Source organism: Erinaceus europaeus, chromosome 15 (assembly GCF_950295315.1).
Source record: "Erinaceus europaeus chromosome 15, mEriEur2.1, whole genome shotgun sequence".
Lineage (NCBI taxonomy): Eukaryota > Metazoa > Chordata > Mammalia > Eulipotyphla > Erinaceidae > Erinaceus > Erinaceus europaeus.
Genome location: NC_080176.1, coordinates 41019212 through 41043515, shown reverse-complemented (window position 1 = coordinate 41043515; position 24304 = coordinate 41019212). Strand labels below are relative to the sequence as shown.

The following is a 24304-nucleotide window of genomic DNA, read 5'->3' as shown; positions in this document are numbered from 1 at the left end:
CCTCCTTTTCTCTTCATCCTCATCCCCCACCATTCCTTCTATCCCTCCTCTTCCTCTTTCTCCTGGATAGAGACAGAGGAGCTAAAGATGCCTACAGCACTGCTAAACCACTCATGAAGCTCTCCCTTTTGCAGATGAACCTCGAGGCTTGAACTTGGATCCTCAAACATGGTAACATGTGGTTTACCCAATGTGCCACTGCTAGCCCCCAAACTTACCATTTTAACTAAAAAGTTCAGACACACAGATCAAGGGGAGGACTATACAAAAAGGAGAAGACAAATGAATTTTCTGTAGGCACTCGGTGGTCATTGAAAGCACCTGTGACATAACAAGTAAGCCGAAGTGGCAACTCCATTCCTGTCAGAAACTAAGTAATTGCATATGATCACTTTTGCCCCCAAGTTTCCATGCTTTAGACTAGTTTAGTTATTAGATAGCCTAAAACAGATTCAGGGGAGTGGTAGAAGAGAGTATAGGAGCAAGTTGACTTAAACCAACTGGAAAACACTATTGAATTTTTAAAACAAAATAAGTACTCAGCTAAAAGTGGCCAGGCCTTTCCTAGGCCCACAAGATAATGCTACCTGAGAAAAACCAAGTTCAACAGACTAGAGTTGCCTCACATCATGTAGTTTTAAGACCTGCCTAACATGATTCTGATTAACAGGAAAATTGCTTATTAAGTATGTACAAGGTGGCAGACACAGAAAATATTTATTGATATGAAGAGTATGTCTAGAGGCCGGGTGGTGGTGCACCTGGTTAAGTGCACACTTACAGTGTACAAGGACATGAGTTCAAGCCCCTGGTCCCCACTTGCAGGGGGAAAATTTCACAAGCAGTGAATCAGGTCTGCAGGTGTCTCTCTCTCTCCCTCTCTCTCCCTCCTCCTCCCCTCTCAATTTCTTTCTGTCCTAACCAATAAAATAAAGTAAAATAATGTTTTTTTTTAAGAAAGAAATTCTTAAAAAGAAAAAGAGTGTGTCTGACCTTATACCCTCCCAAAATGAAAGCTATCAATTGATATTTTAGTCCACTACCACCACTGCTGCAACCGCCCACACCACCCCCAGCTGCATGGAGCCGCACAGCTGACATCCAGTCAGAATCTCCCTGGCTCCAAAGCTGGGACCACACACTGGCAGCTTTACAGGCTAGGCCCGGGCAAAGCTATGTTTGGTTTGGCCTACAGTGTCTTATTTCACAAAATTAGTTGCCAACATTTTACATTTGAAGCTCTTCCATCAACAATAAGAAACGCATGTTTCCCCACATCCTGCATGCCTAACCTAAACGTAGGGGAGAATTGAGATCAGCCTATTTATGTGAGGTCAGAGAGCTCTCATTGTTCCTGTCCCGCACCCAGCCATCCTCACTCCTTTGCCATGCCCAATTTGTCCCTAAATGTCCCACTTTTCCTCTTTATTGAGTCACTTTCTGAAGGAAATGTTGATTTAAGTACCAGGTATTATAACATATGTAGCTTCTTTTTCTTCCTTGTATTCCTTCTACCAGATTACTGTTTGACTCTGGCTTATTGTGGTGCTGGGGACTGAACCTGTAACCTTCATGCCTTGGGGATGAAAACCCATTACATTGTCCATGATGCAATCTCCCAAGTAAACAGTTTCCTATTTCCCCATGATAGGTGTCAACACGCCACACCCTACACCTTCTTGTATAGGTGTCTCACTTTTTTTTATTTATTCCCTTTTGTTGCCCTTGTTGTTTTATTGTTGTTGTTATTGATGTCTTCATTGTTGGATAAGACAGAGAGAAGTGGAGAGAGGAGGGGAAGACAGAGAGGGGAAAGATAAACACCTGCAGACCTGCTTCACCGCCTGTGAAGTGACTTCCCTGCAGATGGGGAGCTAGGGGTTCGAACCAGGATCTTTATGCTGGTCCTTACGCTTTGTGCCATGTTCACTTAACCCGCTGTGCTACCATTGTCTCACTTTTCAACCCCTCCTCTGATGTGTGTGTTATTCCATGCACCAAATTTCTAAAGAAACAGCAATTTCTGAACCTTATCTTTGACCATTATTCTGTTGTGCAGTCCTTTAGTTGCTGCATTCTGGATCTCCTTATCCACACTCAAGATGCTGCTGGTCCTTTGGTCTTAAACACAGTGAATCACTAAAAATAAAGTTTAGCCACTTTCTTCCAAAGAAACTGGGGCAAAATCCAGTACTTTTCTTTGGCATCTTTCTTCCTAATTCTTTGGATCTTTCTGGCAATAACAGTTCTTCCCAGTCCTATCAATATGGATGAACCATGCTCCCACATCCTCAGGGTCTCAATGTTTAAGAGCAAAAAAATCACTCAGCATAATGCTGCTATTCCATAACCTGTCTTCAGACACTCTGCCCCAACTCCGAAGGTTACCTATTTTTTAGCTCCCTTGGAGAATTTCCTGATGTGTTTAGTAACACTCTTCACTGCAATCTCTGTTATTGGCCAGGGAGATGTTAGCATTCTTAGTGACATTCTATTCTCTTTCTCTTTTTAATTAGTGGTTTAATAATTATTAGCAAGATTATAAAATAACAAGGGTACATTTCCACATAGTTGCTACCACCACTCCACTGGAAGCTTCCTTATTCTTTATCCCTCTAGGAGTATGGTACCAAAGTTCTTTATGGGATGCAGAAGGTAAAAGGGTCCGGCATCTATAATTACCTCTCTGCTGGACATGGATGTTGACAGGTCAACCCATACTACCAGCCTGTTTCTTTCTCTGGTAGAGTTGGGCTCTGGAGAGATGAGGTTCAAGGACACATTGGTGAGGTCATCTGCCAGGGAAAGTCAGGATGGCATGGTAGCAATTGCAACTTGATGGCTGAAAGATGGTAAGATATAAAGTAAATTGTTCAATAAACAGTAACCCAAAGGTAGGAATACAATAAATGAAACTAGGGGGTCTTCATGTGGAAAGAAGGTCATGGTCAGGTGGTAGCGCAGCGGGTTAAGCGCATATGGCACAAAGCTTAAGGACCGGCATAAGTATCCCAGTTCAAGCCCCCAAGCTCCCCATCTGTGGGGGGGAGGGGTTGATTCACAAATGAAGTAGGTATCTGTCTTTCTCTCCCCCTCTTTGTCTTCCCTCCTTTCTCTATCTCTGTTCTATCCAACAATAACATCAACACCAACAATGATAGAAAAAACCACAACAATGATAGAAAAAAAACTAGGAAATCTATTTAAGGTACGTTCCATGTAATTTTTGTCTGAGCCTGACAGCTAATGTGGGTGGGCTAGGAGTATAGTCTGGCAAGATGGCGTCAGAGTTGAGGGTAAGACTAGAAGGCTGGATTGAAGCAAAGAGTAGCACTACCCAGATATGAGGAAAGTATATAAATACCATTAATGGTTAACCCCCTCAGTCTGACCTAGGGCTTATATCTGTTCATATTCATATTCACAGGAGCCTGTGTAACCCGTGAGTCCCTGTCAGTCTGAGCTTGAAGTCCATGGTCACAGCCAGAAAATGTACTCATTTCAGGACCAGTCTTCTTCAAGTAGCAGAGTAGGTTGGCCCAGCCTCCCTTCAGAGAGTGGGGAAGCTCCTACCATTGCTGCTGTGAAGACAAAGTCCTGGAGAGGCCCACAGGAGGGTTTATGGTGACATTCCTGATGGGAGTGACCAGTGATGGTGGAGAGATCTGTTAGAGGTCTAGGCCTATCATATCTTTGTGGAAATGCAAGGAGTCCCTGAATAGAGCCCCAGATGGTAGAGTGGCCTGGTAGTGATAATATATATATCCATCATTAAAGTGTGCCTGTCTCTTGCCTTTATCCAACTTTTGTAGTCTTTATCTGATGAAGTGAGACTTAAAGTGATTGCACTGTCTTTGTTTCTTAATACTGTAACCTCACCTCCCACTTCAATACTTGGAGACTCAATAAAACAGTCACTAGAAGCAATAACCATAACATGTCTTTCAAAGAGCAGGAAACCTGTGACAAGCCATGCCATATAGTACTTCGCCCCATCTATTCATATCCTCAGAATATTTCCAAAGATTAGAAAAATGTTTTTCAGAACTCTTGTGGATGGAAATACACTTAGAGTGCTAGAATAATAACAAATTTAAAATGACACAGATTCAAGGATGACTATTTATACACAGAAAAATTAAACCCTTGTTTAGTTTATTAATTCCTAAAAAAAAAAAATTAGACTTGAGTCACCTTTACCAGAGTCATACAATTTTAATTAAAACCCGATTTCTGTACCCTGCCCTAGATGTGCTGCAGCTGAGTTTCCAAAACCCACTGCAGAATTGTTTAAAACAATCTCTTGAGCTGAACCGTATTATACAACAATCTTTGAGCTCCACTTGGGTGATTTAAATGTGATTATTGTGAAATCACCAATGACTTTTTAAAGCCTGGTTGCTGATAGGTGATAATAAGGTCTGCTTTTTTCATTGTATTACTTTATTGAAAAATTACAGACTCAGCTCACAGACAAGTTGATGAGCACTGGCAGCAATGTCCTCTGTGGGATTTTGACCAGTGCTGAAGCAAGAAGTTGCCTGGTGAGGTCTGCCAACTGCAAGAACTAGAGCTGAAATGATGCAATGAGTTATGGGGACAGAGTTGGTCATTGCCCAAACTTTTTGAAAGCTTTCTGGATAAAAGGGGGAAATGGAAACTTTCCCCTTTTGAAACACAGAAGACAAATGTGTACTGAGGGCAGTTTTGGCAATCCAACTTTACACTAAACAAAGTGAAGACAATATGAATTTCCCCAATAAAAATAAAAAGCTATTTTCCAGTTGTGCTAAGATGATTGAAAATGGAAAATATTTGCTTTTTGGGTTATTAGTTGGCAAGCAAGTGCCCTAGGAAATCTTTTGCAATTTATCTTAAATGGTAGGAATGTATGTTTTCTTGGACTTCAATAAAGAATTTGTTCCTCCTCCATTTTTATTATGTTGAATCACATGGTATTGCCAACTTTTGACAACTGCTGATGCACAAAACAGAACAGTCCTTTCAAATAATTCTACTACAACTCCACAGTTGCCCACTCAGTTCTAGCCACATTAGGCATTTACCTGGACTATTAGAAATGGCCTCTGAAAAGAAATATTACTCCTTATCACTCTTATTTTCCCATTGTGGCAAAATACACATAACAAACTTTTACCATTTCAAATGGCACTGAGTATATTCATGTTGTTATATAATGGTCACCAATGTCTATCTCCAGAACTCTTTTTCATTTTAAAAAACTAAAAACACACTCATTCAATAGTAACCCATCTCTTCCCTCCCCAGCTCCTAATAGCCAACATTCTACTTTCTGTTTCTTTACATCTGATGTCTTCAGCTTCCTCATATAACTGAAATGATTTAACATTTTTCTCTTCTCATCTCTCATTAAAGGAAGTTTCAGTGCGTTGGCTATGGTCTCTTTCATTTTATCTCTCTCCTTTAGTCTCTGTCTCTATCTAAAAATATATGACTGTTGTTATCATTTCTTTAAAGTGAACTTTATTTCATATAAAATATTTTACAGAATTCCAATTATGGATTTCTTACTTCCCAGAAGGTTGAATTCCTAACACCGTTTTCTACTTTTGTAATGTCAGAGAAAGCACTTATTGAGTATTTGTTGAAGAAATGAATGCTGAATGAGTCTCAGTTACTCCAATCAGTCACAGAACAGTGTGTCCAACCCTTAAGATATGCATTCTTTTTTAATATTTATTTATTCCCTTTTGTTGCCCTTGCTGTTTTACTGTTGTAGTTATTATTTTTGTCATCATTGTTGGATAGGACAGAGAAATGGAGAGAGGAGGGGAAAACAGAGAGGGGGAGAGAAAGATAGACACATGCAGACCTGCTTCGCCACTCATGAAGTGAACAACCCCCCCACAGGTGGGGAGACTGGGGGCTCGAACTGGGATACTTGCACTGGTCCTTGCACTCCGCACCACCTGTTCTTTTTTTTTTTTTTTAATCTTTTATTTAAGAAAGGATTAGTGAACAAAATCATAAGGTAGGAGGGGTACAACTCCACACAATTCCCAACACCCAATCCCCATAACCCACCCCCTCCCATGGTAGCTTTCCCATTCTCTAGCCCTCTCGGAGCATGGACCCAGGGTCGTTGAGGGTTGCAGAAGGTAGAAGGTCTGGCTTCTGTAATTGCTTCCCCGCTGAACATGGGCGTTGACTGGTCGGTCCATACCCCCAGTCTGCCTCTCTCTTTCCCTAGTAGGGTGTGACTCTGGGGAAGCTGAGCTCCAGGACATATTGGTGGGGTCTTCAATCCAGGGAAGCCTAGCCAGCATCCTGGTGGCATCTGGAACCTGGTGATTGAAAAGAGAGTTAACATATGAAGCCAAACAATTTGTTGAGCAATCATGGATCCCAAGCTTGGAATAGTGGAGAGGAAGTGTTAGGGAGGTACTCACTGCAAACTCTAGTGTAGTCCTACTTTCAGGTATATTGCCGATTACAACCTAACCAAAGCAACGATTGCTACCTCAACATGCTTTACCTCAGAATGTATCCAGAGACTTCACGTGTGGAATGACAACCCTTCAGCTTCATTACTCGGGTGAGACCTTTCCTTTAATAGTACACTCTAATTTCATCTCAGGTAGTTCACTTTCTAACAAAGTCCCATAACCTAGATATACACCAGTTTCTGTGAGAGAGAGCTTATGTGCACACGTATCCATAAACTACCGCACCACCTGTTCTTAACCCACTGTGCTACTACTCGACTCCCCAGATATGTATCTAACTTGTATTGCAATAATACGAAAATGTGTCTTGGGGTCACATGGTAGCTCACCTGGTAGAGCACACATGTGCAAGGACCCAGGTTCAAGCCTGAGGTCTGCACTTATAGGGAGGAACATGAGCAGTGGAACAATACTTCAGCTGTTTCTCCCTCTCTGTGTCTCTGTCTCTCACTCTCTATGAAAAGAAAATGGGGAGGAATTGGCTCTTGGGAGTGGTTGAATCATTGGTGCAGGTACCAAGCCTCTGATAATCCTAGAGTCACAAATGCTGAAAGTCACTGATTATCAGAGAAATGTAAACAAGGTTAACAATAAAATACCACTTTACTCCTATAAGAAGGTCATACTTTAGAAAAGAGTCTGTGTAACCTCTGCATCCCTGGAGGTCTGAGTTTGCATTCCATGGTCATAGCTAGGAATATTCTAGGCTGCACTCATTTCAGGACCCAGCTTCCTCGAGTGTATGTTGACCCAGCCTCCCTTCAGAGAGTGGGGCAGTTGCTACCATTGTTATTCCACGTTGAGGGCAAGGTCCTGTAAAGGCCCACAAGAGGGTTTATGATGTTGCTCCTGATGGGGATGACCAGTGATGGTGGATAGAGGTGTCTAGGCTCATCATGTCTATGTGGGAATCACAGAATTCCCTGACTAGGGCCCCAGATAATGGGATGGCCTGGTAGTGACCAAGAAAGCCATCATTAAAGTATGCTTGTTGCTTTCCGTTATCCAGCTTTTGTAGTCCTTACTTTATCGGACAAGGTTAGCCTTTGAGTCATTGATGGAAGTGAAATAGGAAGTAGGTGAGGAGGGTATCTAAGTCTAAGTAGAAACTATCTGATTAAGTATCAGATCGGTGGGGTTTACTATTAATGGTATATATATACTTTTCCCATATCTGTGAGATACTTTATTCCCTGATTCAGCTTTCTAGCCCTATTCCCAGCTCTGACACCATCTTTCCAGGTAATACCTTTAGCCCACCTGCATGTTAGCTGTCAGGCTCAGATAAAAATTAGTAAAATCATGGGCCTATGAAAATATACCTAAAATAAACTTCATAGCTCCTTCCTTCATGAAGATCCCAAATTTCTCCTACTATATTCTTATCTTTAGGTTCCTGATAACTCAAATAGTCTATTCTGCTTTATATCTTGATGCTTTTCAGTCATCATGTTGTTACATGATGCCAATATGACTTCCCAGCACAGATGACCTCACCAATGAGTCCTAAAACCCCACCTCCCCAGAGCCCTGCCCCACAAAGAAACAGGCTGGGACTATTGATCAGAGAAGCAATTACAGAAGCCACTTTCTGCATGCTATGAAAATCTTTAGTCCATATTCTCAGAGGGATGAAGCATAGGAAAGCTTTCAAAGGAGGGGAGGGGGTACAGAATTCTAGTGGTGGGAAATGTGTGGAATAGTACCCCTCTTATCCTATGGTCTTATTGATCTTTATTAAATCAATCAGTAAATTTAAAAAAAGGACAGTAACAAAAACTGTTGGCAAGGATATGGAGGAAAAGAAACTCTTTTACACTGTTGGTTGGAATGCAAATTGATCCATTCCCTACAGGAAACAGTCTGGAGCCTTGTCAGAATGCTAGAAGTGGACCTGCCCTATATGACCTGTCAAATTCTCTCCTGGGGATATATCAGAAGGAAGCAAATACAAACATGCAAACAGATCTATGTACACCTACTTTTATAGCAGCACAATTTGTAAAAATGAAAACTTAGAAGCAGTCCAGATATCTGATGACAGATGAGTGGCTAAGAAAGTTGTGGTATATAGTGAAATATTACTCAGCTGTTAAAAACGATGAAGTCATGTCCTTTATCTCACATTAGATTAGAGCTTGAAGGAATCATGGTAAGGGAAATAAGGGGGAAAAAGAAGGACAAATACCAGATGCTATCACTTCTTGTTTTTTCTTTTAATTTTTATTTATTAAAAGGAAACACTGACAAAAACCATAGGATAAAAGGGGTACAGCTCCACACAATTCTAACCACCAGAACCCCATATCCCATCCCCTACCCTGATAACTTTCCTATTCTTTAACCCTCTGGGAGTATGGACCCAGGGTCATTATGGGGTGCAGAAGGTGGAAGGTCTGGCTTCTGTAATTGCTTCCCCGCTGAACATGGGCATTGACAGGTCGATTCATACTCTCAGACTGTTTCTCTCTTTTCCTAGTGGGGTGGGGCTATGGGGAAGCGGGGCTCCAGGAGGCATTGGTGGGGTTGTCTGCCCAAGGAAGTCTGGTTGTCATCAAGGTAGCATCTGGAACCTGGTCGTTGAAAAACGAGTTAACATATAAAACTAAACAAGCTGTTGACTAATCATGAACCTAAAGGCTGGAGTATGAAGAGTGTGTGTGTGTGTGGGGGGGGGGGTCCTCCATTTTGTATATAGTTAGTAGGCATATTTTAGCTATAATCAAAAGGACCCATGACTATACTAGTTTTTTTCTTTTCTTTTCTTTTCTTTTCTTTTCTTTTCTGGGCCTGACATCTGATATGAAGGTGAATCCAAATTATTGTCTGAGGAGATGATGTCATGGCTGGAAAAAGGACCAGAAAGCTGGATCAGGGAGAGAGTAGCTCCCAAATATGGGAAAGGTGTATAAATATTGTTGACTGTAAACCCCATTGATTTGATTTGATCTGGGGCCCATATTCAGCTCAGTGGAACTTAAAAAACAAGGATATAAAGGGAAAACACAAAGTTAAATTTGGGTTCAGTTTTGCACCAAAGCAAAGGACTCTGAGGAAAGAGAGAAGGGCTGGAACTAGACAGACTTAGAGACCCTGATGCATGGAGGTGGAAAAGGCTGGGAGTGAAAGTGTTTATGACACCTATCATGGAAAGGTGAGAAACTGTTACCTGACCATGTGTCAACAATTGTACTAAAAACCATTAACACCACAATAATTAACAATGATAGAAAGTAAGAAGAAAGGAAAAAAGAAAATTCCAGATTTTCCTATTTGATTCAAAGTTACTAAAGGCAAAACATTAATGAATAATTATCTCATTGAATTTTAGGCATTCAAACGGTGAATCTCTAGTAAAATTTTGGTTCAAACGTCAGATTTGAAAAGCTGATAAGATAGCATGTTTTTTCTGGCTGGCAAGACAGCTCACCTGGATAGTGTGCTTCCTTTGTTTTGTGTGTAATTCGATTCAAACCTGGTCCCCATCACCCTGAAGGAAGCTTTAGTGTTGTAATATCCTCCCATCTGTATCTCTGTCTCTGTCTTCGTCTTTCAAGCTGAAAATAAACAAACAAAAATTTGTTTTTTTTTTTTTTTTTACTCCTGTGAGAAGGTCATACTTTATAAAGGAGTCTGTATAACCTCTGCATCCCTGGAGGTCAAAAAAACAAAAAAAGTTGGCCTGGAGTGGTGAAGTCCCTGTAACAAGAATAAACATCCTAACCCAAACATAGAAGCTACTCAATTTAAAATTTTATTGCATTTTCATCTTTAACCTCCCCCTACACATACACAACACACACATACATGACACACACAACACACACATGACACACACACACTTTCTCCTGTCTCAGATCTCAGAGTCATTTTAAGGGCAAGGACTTGAGCCTAGAATACTATGAGCAGATCTCATAACTATTAGTCTTCAGAAATGTCTTCCCTACTTTTTAACGTTACTTTTTCAGACATGCGTTCTGCTGGAAAGCAAGAAGTTTCCCTGTGTTAGGGAAGGACTATGCCACCTTTTTTTTTCTCTTCAGTACCAAGCATGTTGTCAGCACTCAGCACATCCATGTCGACCACCCACATGAAGACCATCCTTGTCTTCAGTCCTCCTCTTTCATAAGATGGTGATAAATGCTCAACTGAGTAGGTCTATACATTTTTATTTTTGTGAGAAGGAGTTACTTTATGACTAAGTTCTTAAAGATTGTGTTATAGATGAGAAGAAGCAAAACAGTGTAATGGATTTGTTCTATAGCAGGAAAAAAAACTGGAGAAATTAACAATTTACTTCTCTTCACTGGACAGATGACCTCACCAATGTGTCCTGGAACCCTACCTCCCCAGAACACCACCCCACTAGGGAAAGACAAAGACAGGCTGGAAGTATGGATCCACCTGCCAATGCTCATGCTCCGCAGGGAAGAAATTATAGAAGCCAGACCTTCCACCTTCTGCACCCCATAATAATCCTGGTCCCATGCTCCCAGAGGGATAAAGAATAAGAAAGCTTCCAATGGAGGGGATGGAATATGGAACTCCAGTGGTGGGAACTGTGTAGAATTGTACCCCTCTTATCTCATAGTCTTATTGGTCAATAGTAAATCAATTTTTTTTAAAGAAAATGACTTATGTGTTAGCCAGAAGTTCTGATGTATCTAATTTAACTCTAGAGTAATGCAGTGATGGAGCTCTTCCAGAAATCAAAATGGACATATTTAGAAGTGGCATGATTCTCATATGGCTGGAAATTGAGGATTAATAGTGGAAGACCAGCGAAATATCCTGAAGCTGCTTCTGCCAACTGGCTAACATGCTAAATGGTAGTAGCATTATCTCCCAGCAGTAGTTTTAAATTAATCTTCAAAGACTTAAAGTGTGTAAGGGCAATGTTCTCCCTCACACAATTATTCGTGGTCTTCCATAATCTAAACCAAGTGATAGCTGGCTAGACGTGTCTTTGCTGCAACAAATCAACATAACCTCTAACATATGGTTTGTGGATTATGATCTAGTGAAAGCAGTCTTCCCTTCCAATAAAACAGATCAAACAGATGATCTCTTTCACATAGAAGAGTTAGAATATTAACTATCTGACTCCAGGGCTATGTTGATTCTGTTGCCTTTTGTGGTACTATGATCATAGGGACCTTGACTATTTTGGTATTCTGAAAAATCATCACAATGGCTTATTATGCTGATAACAACAGGTTAATTTTACCTTTAAGAAGAAAATGGTGAGTTTTCTGATATCCTAGAGAAATCCATGTGTTCAAAAGTGTGGGAGATAAGAATCATGACCATTTAAGTTTATCACATAAATGAAGAGTTGGTAGGTAGAGCAGTCTCGGCATTCTGTGCATAGTAATTTATTATAAATTACACATCCTAACACTAAGAAAAAGGTGTGACTCTTTTGGATTTTGGAGGCAGCAAATACTGTAATTGGGGGTGTTGGTCTGATATTCAGAGCTGCTCAGAAAATTGCCAGTTCAATTAGAACTTGGGTCATGAAAGGACTGTCAGTCAGGTCTAGGCTGGAGTACGATCTGTGCTGCCATTTGGCTGCATGGCACAATGTCTATGATGGCAATAGGTGGGTCTATGATGGATCAAGATGCTATGAAGTGTCCATGACAAGTCTCAACAAAAAGATGCAACACAATTTCTTGGATTCTAGACCTAATCTAGGCCACTGTTGTAGACTATTTTTCACCTGAAAAAAAATGTCATTGGTACCTAGCAGAAACTGTACCTGACCATAGGGTACCAAATATATATATTTCAAATACTTATTTTATTTTAATGAGAGAGATATAGAAAGAAAGACCAGCACATTGCTCAGCTCTGGCTTATGAAGTGGTGCTGGGGACTGAACCTGGGACCTTAGAACCTCAGTCACAGAAGTCTTTTTTGCATAATCATTATGCTGTCTCCCCAGCCCCAAGTGCTATTATAATTAGCAGCTTATTAGGAATGATGTGATACAAGGTCTGAAGTTAAGGCTCCTTGTCCACAGCAACAAACTAGTACTCAACAGAATATTTTATTTAACATTAGTCCTAATATTTCCAGAAAGTGTGAATAAATTACATGAAAAAATAATGCATTAGTGGTCTACATCCCCATGTTTCCTGTTTCAGCAAGTCACAAGTTTCATTGAAAGGGGGTTCCTGTGTAAGGACTGCATGCTGACTGACTGCACAACTGGAGCTCCTGAAAGGGGGTTCCTTGTGACCAACTGATGGACATAATTCTAGCATAGTTCACAGCTTGGTTGATGGGATACATGTTTTTAGACAAAAATAAGACTACTGTCCTAGTACAATAATTCATTAGGAGTTCTACAGGACACCAGAAAAGGGAATTTTCCCAGATGACAAAGTTGCAAGAAAATATCCTTGTTATAGGCTAGGGACATAATTTAACATTATAGGACTTAATCCCTATGGCTTGAGTTCTCAGGTTCAGGTTCAATCCCCAACAACCTCATATGCTACAGCTGAACAGTGCTCTGGTGTCTATCTGTTTTTGTTAAAAAAAAAAAAATCCATGTCTCCGCTCTTTATATAGCACATATGAGTGAGACCATCCAGTATCTTCAACTCCAAACCACATTTCAGAGAAATGAAGACCATGTATATATAAATAATATAAACTATAACAAGAATCTCTGAACACAAGCACCAATTAAAAAGCCTTAAGATACTATATATAAGAAGAATGAGAAAAACAAAGAGATGTAAGAAAGATTAAAAGTACTAGAGAAAAAATGATACCATTTAATAAGACAGAGGACTGTATGTGAATGTGTTATGTCTACAAGTATTACACTAATAATTTATATATAAGGGAAAAGTATGTCTAAGACAAACATTTTTAATATATATTTTTAAATTTTTTTTCTTTTAATCTGTATTTATTGGATAGAGACAGCCAGAAATCAAGAGGAGGAGGATCCCCTGTCCCCTTCTTTTCTTCCCACACTGTTTATTGAAAGTAGAAACTCTGTTATGAGGTCAGAATCCCTTTCCTAACTGCAGCACAGTCTAACCTTCTTCACCAGGGTTTCTATGGCAGTGGGTCACCTTAAAATTTGTTCGGATTCTTTACTGCCAAAAGGTACAACATTTAATTTCCTGGATCTGCCAAAAGATTTCCTGGGTTATGCTTAGGGCCCTTTGTCTTCTACAGCTCTAAACAGTAGTCCCAATCTCCTTTTATAAGCCACTAAGTGGTTCCACACAAGGGCTGCAGATACGGCACCGGCTGGCAATGCAGCACCGTGTTTCTGCCTGTGTATTTCTCTCTCTCTCATTCTGCTCCAACTTCCCAAGTGCAATCCCATCAGAGAGTCATGTTTATTTCTTTACCTGAAATCTGAGGTGGTGGGGAGGGGACCAGTGGTACACCAGGTTTAATGCACAAAATGCAAAGCATAAGGACCCGCACAAGGATGCCAGTTCAAGCCCCAGGCTCCCCACCTGCAGGGGGGTTGCTTCACAAGCTGTGAAGCAGGTTGGCAGATGTCAATCTTTCTCTCCCCCTCTTTGTCTTCCCTTCCTCTTTCAATTTCCTTCTGTCCTATCCAATAAAAAAATAAAAAGGTAAAAACAATGGCCTCCAGCAGCAGTGGATTCGTATTGCTCACACCTGAAAACTTCACAAAACACAATCAGGATCTCTCCAGAAATTCATTATGCCACAGCCACCAAGTTAAGGATGCTACTAGGATTTCATCTTGAACTCCCTGGGCAGAGGACCTTAACAATGTGTATCGTATCCTCACCTCTCTAGACCCCTGCCCCACCAGGGAAAGATAGAAACAGGTGGGGGTATGGATCAATCTGCAGATGCCCAGGTCCAGTGAACATTTGCATTTGGTTATCCAATTTGCATGGAAGACATACACTAAAAGGTAGATATTCAAGGATGCCTGGATAGGAACCAATGACTTGAATTTGTTCACAGTGAGGCCTGTATTAATCCAAAGGACATTAAAACACTAATTTGAAGGGGCATATGCAGCCCTGAAGTGATAGCTGTATTATGCATAATATCCAAAGACTGGAAACAGCCTAAATCCCCATCCATATGTGACTGCATAAAGATGTTACGGGTTGTAAATATCTAGGAATACTACTCTTCAGTCAAAAAGGCAGTATTTTGTCCATTGAAACAAAACAGATGGAACTACAGTCTATATTTTTCAGAATAAGTAAAGAGATTAAAGATAACTACAGTATGGGTTCACTCATGTGTTATCTGAAGAACTAATATAAGTGAAGTGCAAAACCATACAAAGCAAAGCAGTAGCAAGCAAACTGTTTATACAACTTGGGGGAAGTCTGGGGTTAATTCTGGGGAAGTGGGAGGATGGGGACACAGAGCTTTTGTTATGGGTATGGTGTGAAAGTATACACTGTAATTTTACAATATTGTCACCCATTAGAAGAGGTTTGTTTTACAAAATGAGGTGAAGGTCAAAGAAATAGCTCTGCAGTAGATCTAAAGACTTACCTGCATGAGGTTCTATCCTTGGTACATACCCTCATCTTTCATAAAATAAAAATATTTTAACTTTTTTTTTGCCTCCAGGCTTATTACTGGGGCTGGGTGCTGACACTAGGAATTCACTGCTCCTAGAATCTATTTTTCCCTTTTGTTGTGCTTGTTGTTTATCATTATTGTTGTTAATGATGTCGTTGTTGTTGGATAGGACAGAGAGAAATCGAGAGAGGAGGCAAAGACAGAGAGGGGGAGAGAAAGTCAGACACCTGCAGACCAGCTTCACCACCTATGAGGCGACCACCCTGCAGGTGGGGGGCTGGGGGCTCCAACCCGGATCCTTACACCCGTCCTTGCGCTTCACGCCACTCGAGCTTAACCTCCTGCGCTGCTGGCCGGCGCCCTATATTTTAACTTTTAAGTAAAAGGTTGACCAAGATTAAAGAAAATGAACTCTGTGGAGGAGGCATGTAGAATTTACGGGACTACAAACACGGAGTACACAGATGTTTGCCACTGAGGAGAATTCATCCAAAAGGGAGCTCTGGCAGGGGGGGTGGTTGGAGGGGCGGGCGGAAGCACAGTGCGTTAAGCGCACATGAGCTCAAGGACCAGCATAAAGATCCTAGTTCGAGCCCCAGGCTCCCCACCTGCAGGGGGGGGGTCACTCCACAAGCAGTGAAGGAGGTCTGCAGGTATCTATCTTTCCCCCGCTCTGTCGTCCCCTCCTCTCTTGATTTCTCTCTGTCCTATCCAACAACAACAACAGCAACAATAATAATAACAACAAGGATAAACAATAATAGAGGCAAAAACAAAACAAAAAACGGGGTGGGGAAGCTCTAGGAAGTATGATGACTGCTTCTCAGTGCTGGTACAGTGGGCCCATGAGCAGAGTGACCATGGTAACAGACGTGGAGGTAATTCATGAGTGCAACTGCCCTGCCCTCTCCAAGATAACCACAACAATTTTCACAAAGTCTCAGAGATAGTTTGTTTATTTCTGTTTTTTGTTTTGTTTTGAAAGTTCATGTGATCAATTCTTTAGATTCCACATATAAGTGAAATCATCTGGTAGCTGACTTTTATCTCTGATTATTTCACAAAGCATAATCACATCAGTTCCACCCATTTGGTGTAAAAGGATACAATACCGTCTTTTTGACTGCAGAGTAGTAATCCATGAAGTACATAACCCATATCTTCTTTATGAAATCATGTGTTGATGGGCAGTTAGGCTGTTTCCAGTCTTTGGCTATTGTAAACATAGGGATACATACAAAAGACTGTCTGCATAATTTTTGGATACTTGCCCAAGCATGATATTGCTATATCATAAGGTAATTCCAGTTTTCATTTGTTTGAGGACAAAGTCTTGTCACGAGTTAACATTCCTACCAATAGTATAACAGAGACCCTTTTTCTCCATCACCTTGCCAGAACCTGCCATTTTACTGATGTAGTTTTGTTGATGTAGTGTTCTTGTGTTTCATCTGCCTTAAAGCTATCATCAGCACCAACACCCAGTTAACTCAAAAAGAATACCATACCAACATACAACCCACATTACATTGCCTATAGTCAAGAGACTTATTTTATGAGAAATAAGTAATATAAAACCATAGAATTCACTAAACCAAGCATTTTTAATTTTTTTTTACTTTTGCTTTTATTTTGCTTTTGTTGCCCTTGTTGTTTTATTGTGTTGTAGTTACCATTGTTGTTGTTATTGATGTTATCATTGTTGGATAGGACAGAGAAAAATAGAGCGAGGAAGGGAAGACAGGGAGGGGGAAAGAAGGACACCTGCAGACATGCTTCACCGCCTGTGAAGCACCTACTTGGCAGGTGGGGGGGGGGCACCTAGAATCGGGATCCTTTGGCCTCTGATCCTTGCGCTTCATGCCATGTGCACTTAACCCGCTGCACTACTGCCCGGACTCCCTTTTTTTTTTTTTTAATGTTAGGGAAATATTCTTCAGGATAGAGTATTTATACTGAATTATATTGCTGTGTCCCTGTCACTGGAATACAAAGCTTTGGAAAGAAGGGTTATTCTCTTTCTCTATTATATACAGAAACACTGGAAAAATCTGTGCTAACCCCCCACACACACACTGAAAACAGACTCCTGTAGCCTCCTAGAGGGGAAATTTTCAGCTAAGAAAAAAAAAAAAGTCAGAAAATTCCATGAAAATTCTGAATGCTCTGAACTCCTTATGTTTTTGTGGGTGGGGGCATGTAAAGAAAAGAGTCTCATTGTAGTGTAAGAGAATTTAACTCTAATTGCCAGATGAGAAGCTACTACCCAACAAGGGACAGGAAGGAGGACGTCTACAACCCAGTGAACTCCTGGAATGTCTTATGGTGCTTTCTTTCCCAATGAGAACAGCAAAAAAACAATTTTAATGACCACAGTATAACCAACATAAAAGAACTGAATATCTCAAATCTCTAGTGGACCACAGTCTGGATCATAATACCAGACAAACAAGCCAAATAAGCAAAACTGCTGGCTGAGAGTCAGGAAGCTGAGAATGTGTGGAACAAGAGAAGGAAGGAGAGGGACATCTATTTGTCCCAAGAGACAAATTATAATAGAATGAAATCTTGCTTCATTTTTTAGACATTTTGGGCTTGAAGGGGATTATGACTGACTGGATCTGTAACTTCCCTCTTGGGAAGCAGAGGCAACTTGTTCTCAGAAAACCGGAAGCATCTATGGTAGAGCAGGATTACAGTTTGGTGGAGGGTGAACTATGCTGGCACCTTTCTCAGAAAAGTGTGGAAATGTACCCTCATGATAGTAATGCTGTAAATCAGCATTTTATTGATAAAAGGATACTGAGAAAACTGATTATGCTGTACTTAAAGGAAAATGTGTTGAACAGATGAGTAGATGTTTGGAGGTATGAGAGATGACTGATATCAGACAACTCATGGACTCCTATTCAGATATTTTCAGTCTTCCATTCCTATTTTAATTTTTTAACATTTATTTATTCCCTTTCGTTGCCCTTGTTCTTTATTGTTGTAGTTGCTGTTGTTATTGATGTCATTGTTGTTGGAAAGGACAGAGATAAATGGAGAGAGGAGGGGAAGACAGAGAGGGGGAGAGAAAGACACCTGCAGACCTGCTTCACCACCTACGAAGCGACTCCCCTGCAGGTAGGGAGCCAGAGGCTCGAACTGGGATCCTTACCAGTCCTTGCGCTTTGCACCACCTGCGCTTACCCTGCTGTACTACCTCCTAACTCCCTCCATTCCTATTTTAGCTGCCACTGCAGCAGCCAGCACTGCAGGACTTCCAGCTGGCTTCATACAGTCTTGAGCTGACATTACCCACAGCTACTATACAATCTCCTATCTTTCCTGTGAACACTGCATGAGCCTTAATGTTCTGTCAGGTCAACTTCTGACAAATGGGGAATGAATTGACTGATAAATTCTTGTCTTTAGATTGTTTGTTTTGTTTTTCCTCCAAGGTTATCGCTGGGGTTCTCTACCAGCACTGTGAATCCACTGTTCTGGTGGCCATTTTTTCCATTTTATTGGGTAGGACATAGAGAGATTGAGAGGAGAGGGAGGTGAAAGAGAAGGTGAGAGAAAGACACCTATAGACCTTCTTCACCACTTGTGAAGCTTCGCCTCTGCAGGTAGGGAGCCAGGGGCTCAAAACCAGATCCTTGAGCACATTCTTGCAATTTGTACTATGTGCACTTAACTGGTGCACCACCACCTGCTCCCTTTTGTTTTTCTGCTTCTCTGATAGCATTTCAATATTAGGGATTAATCATTTCTAATGGCAGCCAATTAAATGATGAATGCTTAAATATGCTCTCCTAGGGCCAGGTGGTGGTGCACCTGTTTAAGCACACACATTTCAGTGCACAAGGTCCCAGGTTCAAGCCCCTGATCCCCACCTGCAGAGGAGGAAGCTTCAGGAGTTGTGAAGCTGAGCTGCAGGTATCTCTGTCTGCCTTTCTCCCTCTCAACTCCCCTCTACCTTATTGATTTCTGACTGTCTCTATCCAATAAATAAAGATAATTAAAAGAGAGAAAGGGAGAGAGAGAGAGAGAGGAGACTCTTGCTGTGAGAGATACAGTTGCTGATGTGAGAAACTGTACACCCAGAATTTGTACCAGGTGTTGTAAACCAGTCTTCTCTCTATTAGAATATTCCCAGCTGTAACTTGTGAAGAGGATATAAAACAAATAAATAAATAAAATAAAATAAGTCTGCCCTCCCTTTCTCTGCTTCACTCGTTTTGTTCCCCACTGTTACTTCTGAGGATGGGTCCTTTTCATTATGTCAAGTTAAGGTTTAATTAGAAAGGAAGCAGCCCAATCAGGGAGTAGAGCTGAGTAGAGTGAGAGGTTCTAATGCAAATTTGACTTTACCAAATGCTATGGAACTGTAAGGACTCTATGTAGACTGTTGCCTGTGAATGTGGTACCCAACTGGGCAAGTTGGTTGGAATCCAGTTGGCAAGAAAACTACATACGAAGACAACAAAGACAAACCAGAACTCACTAGCATAAACTATAACCCAAGGACAAACTGATATACCCTGTGTCACTCTTCCCACCGAGAAGTCTCCAAACTCCATGACTTAGGTAAGCAGTGGAAATCACAAGTCAAATGATAGAAGGAGAAAAATCTAATGGGAAACTGGAGAATCTGCTACCTTAACAAAGGCTTATGAAAAAAGCAGCCACAGTGTCAGAAAAAAGATGTGATGGATGCCACTAGACACACGTTCTTCTGTTTACCAGTACAGCTAGAACCAATGAGTACCAAACCTGCACCCTTATCCTGCTGTTGACAAGGCATCATGTAACACACACACACCCTTAGTACTCAGCAGCCACTGTTTAACAAAGGGGTCACATAAACTACCTCTACTATGGAAAGGGCAATGATCTTCCCATTGTTGCTCCTTATAATCAATTAAGTCTAACTTTATGTTCTTTCCCCCCTGATCTCACATCCTAGGATCCAAGATCCCCATACCTGTCACACAATGTCTAGAGTTCTAATTGACCACCTCATATAGGGATAGAAGGTTTGCACTATAAGCAGAAGAATGCCACAAGGACTTACAGATTCACAATCCTGAGTTTCAAGAAAAACACCCATATTTTACATCATTGTTTTTAGAATCCTTTCTTTCCCAATCAACACCTTGTTTATAACTGATCGAGTAAAGTTGATGATTGATTTATTTTGTAATCCAACTGCCTGTGGGACTAGCAATTAGGTTTGATGACCAGATCTCAATGCTGCAGCTATAGAAGTTAAAGGTTTTGGAAGAGAGAATTCATACAGTCATCTAGGTCCACTATGAAGAATTTATACTAGGAATTTAAAGCATTGAATTCACCATTTTATTTTTTAATTTTTTTCTCTTTCTCCATCCCTCCCTCCCTCTCTTTACCCCTTCATCCCTTCCTTCTTTCCTTCCTTCCTTTCTGTCTTTCCTCCCCAGTAAGTCTTTGCTTCCCCACTGCAAGTGGAGACCAGATACTTGATACAGGATTCTTGCACTCTATAATGTGTGTACTCTACCAGATGTGCCACCACCCAGATTCCTGGAAGCCTTTTTTATTATTTTTATTATGGAGATTGGTGGTTTATATTAAGTACAGTTGATAGTACATGTGTAAAATTTCTCAGTTTTCTGCAAAACACTCTCACCCCCAGTCCTCTTCCACCATCATGCACCCAGGCTTGAAAGCTCTTTCTTCCCCCAACCCCCCAGAGTTTCTTTACTTTGGTGCAATACACCAAGCCCAGTTCAAGTTCAACTTTGTATTTTTCTTTCTGCTCTTATTTCTCAACTTTTGCCTATGAGTAAGATCATCCCATATTCATCCTTCCCTTTCCAGCTTATCTTGTTTAGTAGGATTCCTACAAGTTCCATCCATGATGAGTTGAAGAAAGTGAATTAATCATTTTTAATAGCTGAGTATTTTATATATATATATATATATATATATATATATATATATATATATATATATATATATATATATCATAGCTTTCGTATCCACTCATCTGTTGCTGGACACCTAGGTTGCTTCCAGGTTTTGTCTATTACAAATTGTTCTGCTAGTAGGGCACCAAAGTAAAAACCCTGAGGTGAGGGGTAGACATACAGCTTCCTGGGACAGTGGGGGGTGAGAGTGGGTGGGAGGGATGGATCACAGTCTTTTGGTGGTGGGAATGGTGTTTATGTACACTCCTAGTAAAATGTAGTCATATACATCACTAATTAATTAATATGAGAGGGGGAAAATTAATTGTATGTCTTGAAGTTTTTCAAAACACAAACTGAATCTTTTCTCAATATATGCAGTGTAATTGATATGCAGACTCTCTCAAAAGCCTAGACCAAGTAGATCAGAAGTAACCAATAGCAGAGCTATATACAAGATACTTGGTACTGTACAGCAAACCCTAACAAAAGGACTTTTCAAAGTTAACCCAATTACCAAATAATGTGATGATAACATTAACTATCCATTGTATTTTTGAACCCTAAGACAGCAGGAACCTCACATCTCCACTATAAAGCCCCTACTTCCCCCAGTCCTGGAACCCTTGGATAGGGCCCACTTTCCCATATGCCTCTCCCAATCCATATCAAATAATATTGCATCTGCCGATCACAACCTAACCAACACAACGATTGACACCTCAACATGCTTCACTTCAGACTGTGTCCAGAGACTGCACGTGTGGAATGACAACCCTTCAGCTTCATTACTCAGGTGAGACGTTTCCTTTCATAGTATACTCTAATTCCATCTCAGGTGGTTCACTTTCTAACAAAGTCCCAAAACCTAGATATACACCAGTTTCTGTGAGAGAGAGCATATGTTCACATGTATCCGTAAACTACTGCAAAATATATACCTGAAAGCAATAGTACACTAGAGTTTGCAGTGAGTATCCCCCTAACACTTCTTCTCCACTATTCCAAGCTTTGGGTCCATGATTGCTTAACAACTTGTTTGGCTTCGTATGTTAACTCTCTTTTCAATCACCAGGTTCCAGATGTCATCAGGATGCTGGCCAGGCTTCCCTGGACTGAAGACCCCACCAATGTGTCCTGGAGCTCTGCTTCCCCAGAGACCCACCCTACTAGGGAAAGAGAGAGGCAGACTGGGAGTATGGACTGACCAGTCAATGCCCATGTTCAGCGGGGAACAATTACAGAAGCCAGACCTTCTACCTTATGCAACCCACAATGACCCTGGGTCCATGCTCCCAGAGGGATAGAGAATGGGAAAGCTATCAGGGGAGGGGGTGAGATATGGAGATTGGGTGGTGGGAATTGTGTGGAATTGTACCCCTCCTACCCTATGGTTTTGTTAATTAATACTTTCTTAAATAAAAAAAATTGTTCTGCTATGAATATAGGTGTACACAGATCTTTTTGGATGGGTGTGTCTGATTCCTTAAGACTGTCTCCAGGTGAAGAATTGCTGGGTCATAGGGCAGTTCCATTTCTAGCTTTCTGAGAGTTCTCCAGATTGTTCTCCACAGGGGTTGAACCAATTTGCATTCCCACCAGCAGTGCAGGAGGGTTCTGGAAGTCTCTTTATTTGCCCCAACTTTCAAATTAAAACTGAACTAAAGATACTCATTCTAAAAAGAAATAATTCTTTTTTTGAATAGTTAATGGTATAAACCTAGAGAAAGTAAAGCTACTAAACTATCTTAAATATAATTCATACTAGTCTAGCTTTGAACTGATTTATTTTCCTATTTTCTTATTATATTTAATTTAATTTCATAAGATTTATCTACCTTATCTTTGTACATGCAAACTCCTATAGGAGATAGGCACAGAAAATAAGATTCTGTACCAAAGATCATATAACTCAAGGGCCAGGGGTAGAGGCAAATTAAAATCTCAGATTATGATAAATTTTAGGCAATAATAGTAAAGAAAGTTTTATATTAATTTGAAGGGATGAACAATAACATCCATGAACAGAGAAGCTTGGGAATATTTTTCAAATGTTACTCAAGCTGTATATTAACACTTACTTTGGGTTCTTACTAACATGGAGAGATAGGAAAAAAGCAGAAAGAAAACAACCCAACCATGGGATTTACTGGGTTTACAGGAAATCATAGATTAACCTCTGATAGTGAGGAGTACTGCAAGTTGACTAGATTGTGAATAGCCTTTAGAGAAGAAGAAATGTAGTGGAAGTGGTAATTAGGAGAACAAGTGCTGGATGTAGGAGTTGGTGCTTTATTTAGTGATATGAAGAGAGGCATGAGCAGAATGACAGGTTCAAAGCAGAGTTTCAGGAAAATATGTAGAGATAGAGAATCACAACTAACTAGCGACAGCTTCGAACTGAGGATGGGACCCTCTCAGATTTAGGTGGCTTATTTGTAGGTGGTCTATGAAAACTCATGAAGAATGAATTCAATTGTTCCTAAATTATTTGTCCCTCCTAAAAGAGGGGAGATCAGGAAGTCCTTCTGCAATGGCTTCTATCTATTTTATGGCTTTAGGTTTAATACCCAGGTCTTTAGTCCATCTTCAGCATATTTCTCACATATAAGTAAGTTTTATACGCCCTGAAGTAAGGAAGTTTTACACACCCTGAAGAAGAAGGCAGGCTGGTGGTCAGGTTACATAATTCTTGCAGGAGCAGGGGTATGTTGTGGCATAATTTATCTTGTTCTTCTCAAAACAACAAAAGTTTTTTTTATTATTTATTCCCTTTTGTTGCCCTTGTTGTTTTATTGTTGTAGTTATTATTGATGTCATTGTTGTTGGATAGGACAGAGAGAAATGGAGAGAGGAGGGGAAGACAGAGAGGGGAGAGAAAGACAGACACCTGTAGACCTGCTTCACCGCCTGTGAAGGGACCTGCCTGCAGGTGGAGAGCCGGGGGCTCGAACCGGGATCCTGACGCCGGTCCTTGAGCTTAGCGCCACCTGCGCTTAACCCGCTGCGCTACAGCCCAAAACAACAAAAGTTTTAATGGTCAATTTTTCATTTCAAGCTCTGTGACTGAAGCTTCAGGAAAGGTAATTTTCTCATTCTGAAATTTCTCAATCTATGCCTAAGTCTGTATTTATACATAGAATACTTTATTTGTCTTTTATGCATATTTCACTCATCTTAACACCCTCAAGTATCATCCATATGGTTGCAACTTCATTGTGTGTAATTACGTGTAGGTAAACCACCAATTCTCTTCTAGTTTAAAATTTTAAAGAAATCTGTATACTGTTTTCCATAGTGATTACCCTAATTCACATCCCCATT

General features: G+C 40.6%; 1 long non-coding RNA gene across 1 annotated transcript in view; it reads right to left on the bottom strand.

Annotated features, from left to right (window-relative positions):
• Positions 1-8702: 8702 nt before the first annotated feature.
• Positions 8703-24304, bottom strand: part of LOC132533156 (uncharacterized) — a 42716-nt gene continuing 27114 nt past the window's right edge. The window contains exons 2-3 of the long non-coding RNA XR_009545066.1: positions 9919-10045; positions 8703-9061 (exon numbers count right to left, since the gene is read on the bottom strand). This is a non-coding gene — a long non-coding RNA (uncharacterized LOC132533156). The remainder of the gene's footprint in view (positions 9062-9918; positions 10046-24304) is intronic.